Here is a 6357-nt window from a genome sequence, read left to right on the forward strand (position 1 = left end):
TGGCAAGTTTATTCCTAAGCAGGTTGTTTCAAAACTCAGAACATAATTTTTTCATAGAACCAATATTATGAAGTAAGAACTAAACTAGCCTATAAAAACATAACATGTACCTAAACCAGTATTTTCCAGTGTGTTCCGTGAAACCCACATCTTACAATATGTGAGATATGGAAAGCATTCCGTGAGCAAATAAGCTTTGCATATAGTATGTACTTTATTCCCCTACTCTCCTGGAGATTTAAAATAATGTTGATCATCATATTAAAGAGTCGGAGACATCCTTCATAAACAATCTGTTTAAAACAGTTTACCATTTTCAAATATATTTCACTATAACTTCCTTTCCCTCAAGTAACATACCAAATAGAAGTAGGGGAACATGATGGTTGAACTTCCTCCTAAAAGAGGCAGAGAATGGTTCACCATTGAAAGAGGGAAGGCAAGGTAGCAATAACTAACTGCACAGTAGTTATAGGTTGTATGTAATTTATTAAACATAAGACTTTAATATTTGGTAATTTATAACTGGAAGTTTGTACCTCTTAATCCCCTTCATCTGTTTTTCCCATCCCCTTGCTCCCCTTCTTGCTGGCAGCTACTAGTTCTCCTTATTTATGGGTCAGTTTCTGTTTTGTTTATTCATTTGTTTTGATTTTTAGATTCTACATGTGAAATCATACCATATTTGTCTTTGTCTGACTTATTTCATTTACTAGCATAATACTCTCTAGGCCCATCCTTGTTGTCACGAATGGCAAGATTTGCTTCTTATTGCTGAATACTACTCTCTTGTGTATATATACCACATCTTTATTCATCTACTGATGGACACACATGTTGCTTCCATATGTTGGCTATTGTAAATAATGCTGCAGTAAACATAGGAATATGTATATACTTTTGAATTAGTGTTTTCATTTTCTTCAGATAAGTACCCAGAAATGGATTTACTGGATCATATGGTGTTTAAAATTTTTAAAAATTTTGAGGAATCTCCATTGTGTGTTTTAGTCACTGTACCAGTATACATTCCCACCAACAGTGCATGAGTGTTCCATTTGTCCACATCACCAACACTCATTGTGGTTTTGATTTATATTTTTCTGATGACTAGTGATGTTGAGAATCTTTTCTTGTGAGAGTTCTTTATGTATTCTGGATATTAACCCCTTATCAGATACACAGTTTGCAAATACTTCTTTTATTCAGTAGATGACCTTTTCATTTTGTGGATGGTTTCTTTACTGTGTAAAAAGCCTTTTAGTTTGATGTAGTCCCAGTTGTTTATCTTTGCTTTTGTTGCCCTTGCCTGTATCTGTATTTGTATCTATATCTATACACATACATACAGCTAAGACCAGTATCTAACAGTTTACTGCCTATATTTTCTTTCAAGAGTTTTATAGTTTCAGGTCTTAATATTTAGGTCGTGAATCCATTTTGAGTTTATTTTTTACATGGTGTGAGTGGTGGTCAGTTTCATTGTATAGTCCTCATTGTATATTTTTGCCTCCTTTGACATAGATTAATTAACTGTGTAAGTGTGGATTTCTTTCTGGGCTCTCTGTTCTGTTAGTCTTGGATTTTTCTTTTTTGTGTATGTGCCACTATTTTTGTGTGTGTGCCAGTTCCATACTGTTTTGATTACTATAGCTTTGATTACTATAGTAGTATAGTTAGAAATCTGGAAGTGTGATGCCTCTAGCTTTGTCTTCTTTCTCAAGATTATTTTGGCTATTTGGGGTCTTTTGTGGTTTCATACAAATTTTAGGATTCTTTGTTCTAGTTCTGTGAAAATTGCTACTGATATTTTGATAGGGATTGCATTTTGAATTTGTAGATTGCTTTGGGTAATATGGACATTTTAATGATACTGATTATTCCAGTCCATGAGCGTGGTATATCTTTCTCTTCATTGGTATATCTTCTGTTACAAATAATAGAGCCTTCAGTTTCTTTTATCAGCATCTTACAGTTTTCAGAGTACAGGTCTTTCACCTCCTTGGTTAAATTTATTTCTATGTATTCTTCTTGATGGAACTGTAAATGGAATTGTTTTCTTAGTTTCTCTTACTGTTGGTTTGTTAATAGTGTATTAAAACACAGCATTTCTGTGTATATTTTGTATTTTGAAACTACTGAATTCATTTATTCTGATGTTTTTGTTGTGTGGAGTCTTTAGGGTTTTCTGTATGTAGTGTCATGTCCTCTACAGTTGTGAGTTTTACTTCTTCCTTACCAACTTGGATACTTTTTATCTTTTTTTTTTTTTTTTTTTTTTGTCTGATTGCTGTGGCTAGGGCTGCTAGTACTGTGTTGAATAAAAGTGGTAGGAGTAGGCATCCTTGTCTTGCTCTTTATTTTAGAGGAAAGGCTTTCAGCTTTTTCTGTTGAGTGTGATGTTAACTGTGGATTTGTCATATATGGCCTTTATTGAGGTTTGTTCCTTCTCTATGTATTTTTTTGAGTTTTTATCATAAGTGGATGTTGAATTTTGTCAAATGCTTTTTCTGTATCTATTGAGATGATCACATGATATATACATTCTTCATTTTGTTAATGTGTTGTATCACATTGATTTGCAGATATTAAACCATCCTTGCATCCCTGAAATAAATCCCATTTGGTCATGGTGTATGAACCTTCTAATGTATTGTTGAATTTCGTTTGCTGATATTTTGTTGAAGTTTTTTTTTTTTTTTTTGCATCAGTATTCATCAGGGATATTGGGTTGCCTTTTTCCTTTTAGTAGTATCTATCTAGTTTTGGTATCAGGGCAATGCTCATGTCATAGAACAAGTTTGAAAGTGTTCCTTCCTCTTCAGTTTTTTAGAATAGTGGGAGAAGGATAGATATTATTAATTCTTCTTTAAATGTTTGTTAGAATTCACCTGTGAAGCCATCTTAGGAGTTTTTTTTTATTACTGACTAAATTTCATTGCTAATAATCAGTTCATATTTTCTATTCCTTCATGATTCATTCTTGGAAAATTGTATGTTTCTAGAAATTTATCTGTTTCTTCTAGGTTGTTCAATTTATTGATAATGTAATTGTAGTATCAAAAAAAATTTTTTTATGTTTATTTTTGAGAGAGACAGCATGAGAGGGCGAGGGGCAGAGACAGAAGGAGACACAGAATCTGAAGCAGGCTCCAGGCTCTGAGCAGTCAGCATAGAGCCTGATGCAGGGCTCGAACCCACAAACCATGAGATTGTGACCTGAGCCGAAGTCAGATGCTTAACCAAAAAGCCACCCAGCCACTCCTGTAGAAGTCTCTCATAATCTTTTGTATTTCTGTGGTGTTGATTGTAACTTTCATTTTTGACTTTGAGCTCTTTTTCTTGATGAGTCTGGCTAAAGGTTTATCAATTTTATTTGTTGTTTCAGAGAACCAGCTCTTTATTTTCACTGATCTTTTCTATTGCCTTTTAAGTCTCTCTTTCATTTATTTCTTCCCTGTTCTTTATTATTTACTTCTACTAACTTTGGGCTTTGTTCTTTTTCTGATTCCTTTAGGTATTAGCTTACATTGTTTATTTTCCTTATTTCCTGAGGTAGGTCTGTATAGCTATGAACTTCCCTCTTAGAACTGCTTTTGCTACATCCCACAGATTTTGGAATGCTGTGTTTCTATTCTTATTTGTCTCAAGTTATTTTTTTATTTCCTCTTTGATTTCTTCATTGACCCATTGGTTGTTTAATAGCATGTTGTGGGGTGCCTGTGTGGCTCAGTCAGTTAAACATCCATCTTCATCTCAGGTCATGATCTTGCAGTCTGTGAGTTTGAGCCCCGCATCAGGCTCTGCGCTGACAGCTTTGAGCCTGGAGCCTGCTTCAGATTCGGTGTCTGCCTCTCTATCTGCCCCTCCCCCACTCATACTCTGTCTCTCTTTCTCAAAAATAAATAAACATTAAAATATATATATATTTTTAAATAACATGTAGTTTAGTCTCCATGAGTTTTATTTTTTCCATTTTTTGTTCCTGCAGTTGATTTCTAGTTTCATACTGTTGTGGTTAGAAGAGATGCTTGATATGATTTACATCTTCTGAAATTTATTGATATTTGTTTTGTGGCCTCATGCGATCTATTCTGGAGAATGTTCCATCTGTACGTGAATGTATATTCTGGGATGGAATGTTCTGTATATTATCTGTTAAGTTCATCTGGTCTAATGTGTCATTCAAGACTACTGTTTCTTTATTGATTTTCTGTCTGCATAATCTATCCACTAATGTAGGTGGGGTGTTAAAGTCCCCCATTATTGTTTACTGTCAGTTTCTTCCTGTATGTCTGTTAATATTTGCTTTATATATTTAGGTGCTCCTGTGTTGGGTGCACCAATACTTATAATTGTTATATTCTCTCATTGGGTTGATCATTATGTAATGCCCTTCTTTGTCTCTTGTGATGGTCTTTGTTTTAAAGTCTATTTTGTCTGATAAGAATATTGCTATCCCAGCTTTATTTTTATTTCCATTTGTATGTAATGTACATCTTTTTCTGTCCCTTCATTTTAAGTCTATATGTTTCTTTAGGTCTGAAGTGACTCTCTTGTAGACAACATACAGATAGGTCTGTTTTTTTTTTTTTCTTTTTTTTTTTAATGTTTATTTATTTTTGAGAGAGACAGAGCATGGGGAGGGGCAGAGAGAGAGGGAGACACAGAAACCGAAGCAGGCTCCAGGCTCTGAACCTGGAGCAGGGCTCAAACCCACAAACTGTAAGATCATGACCTGAGCCAAAGTTTGGCGCTTAACCCACTAAGCCACCCAGGTGCCCCTGGTTTTTTTATTCATTCAGTCACCCTATGTTTTTTTATTTTTTATGTTTGGTTATTTATTTAACTGATAATTTATTAAAAGGCTGATTTAAGCATCTGCAGTGGTGACTTCCACCTCAACTCCTGGCTCAGTACTGATGGAAGTAATCTGTTTAATAATCTCAGAAGGACTGTGCAAATCAATGAGTCGTGTGTGGATCTTCGTCTGAAAACGATATTAGAAGTCAACGATCAAGTCTTAGAACCTTCACCACAAGGAATTTTTCTTGTAGTGATTCTCAGAGTCTTGGTGGGCATCTGAACTGGTCCTTTCACTTTGAGATTCTTTTTCTTGGCGCCTCTGATCAAGTCAGCACATACCTTCTCTAAAGATTTTACTTTGTGGCTGGTTAGAGTAATTCTAATTTGGTGAGTCGCCACCTCCGGTTCCATGGGTGTCTTTCCGGTGTCTTTAAAAGCCATGGCTGTGGCGCGGCTTCCTGACCGACTTGTTCTTGGCAAGAGCAAACAGCGGTGAGTCGGGCAGGAGCGGGGCCTCCAAAGCTCTGCTGTGGCTGCGACCGCGTCTTCCTCAAAGAGAGCTGTTTTTTATTTTTTTTAATTGATTTTATAGCTACCATTTTTCATGAGCTGGCTGGAATTAGGGTCTCTTACTTTCTACCAAAAATGCTAACATCCACTGAGTGTTGGGAAATGGGCCAGCGAGTAGAGAGGCCATTTTCTAGGCATAGTGCACCACATCACTGACAAAATCACTTGTTGATTTTGTTCCAAGTTGCTGACATGTTGCACAGAGTTGTTGAACATCAAGTTATACACCAGAGAAATACATGAGATTGGATGTGTTTTGCCAGTGGAGGAAATGGAGAATAGACTTGAGCTGGCATCTCATGTCCACTTATGTTTAAAGTAATTATCGGAGGTACCTGGGTGGCTCAGTCTGTTGAGCGTCTGGCTTCAGCTCAGGTAATGATCTCGCGGTTTGTGAGTTCAAGCCCCACATCAGGCTCTGTGCTGACAGCTCAGAGCCTGGAGCCTGTTTCGGATTCTGTGTCTCCCTCTCTGTCTGCTCCTCCCCCACTCGTGCTCTGTCTCTCTCAAAAATAAATAAACATTAAAAATTTAAAGTAATTATCGATAGGTATATACTTTTATTGCTGTTTTTTTAAACTGTGCTTTGGTAGCTTTTGTAGTTCTTCCCTCTTCCCGTCTTCTTGCTCTCTTCCCTTATGGCTTGATAACTTTCAGTATTATTTTTGGATTCCTTTCTCTTTATTTTGTGTGTATATATTACAGGTTTTTGGTTTGTGGTTACCACGAGGTTCATATAGAACACCCTGTGCATGTCGCAGTCTATTTTAGGTTGGTGGTCACTCAAGTCTGAACAGATTCTAAAACACTACATTTTTACTCCTCCCCACTCAGGTCGTATGTATTTGATGTCATATTTTATACGCTTTATCTTGTGTGTTCCTTACCTAATTATTGTGGATATAGTCGATCTTAACTACTTTTGTCTTTTAATATTTATACTAGCTTTGTAAGTGGTTGCTCCACTACCCTTTGTTTGCT

The 6357-nt window shown here is 36.1% G+C and overlaps 1 pseudogene; it reads right to left on the reverse strand.

Moving 5' to 3' along the window:
• Positions 1-4821: 4821 nt before the first annotated feature.
• LOC107180452 lies at positions 4822-5746 on the reverse strand (annotated as a pseudogene).
• Positions 5747-6357: the final 611 nt, after the last annotated feature.

Source organism: Panthera tigris, chromosome C2 (assembly GCF_018350195.1).
Source record: "Panthera tigris isolate Pti1 chromosome C2, P.tigris_Pti1_mat1.1, whole genome shotgun sequence".
NCBI lineage: Eukaryota > Metazoa > Chordata > Mammalia > Carnivora > Felidae > Panthera > Panthera tigris.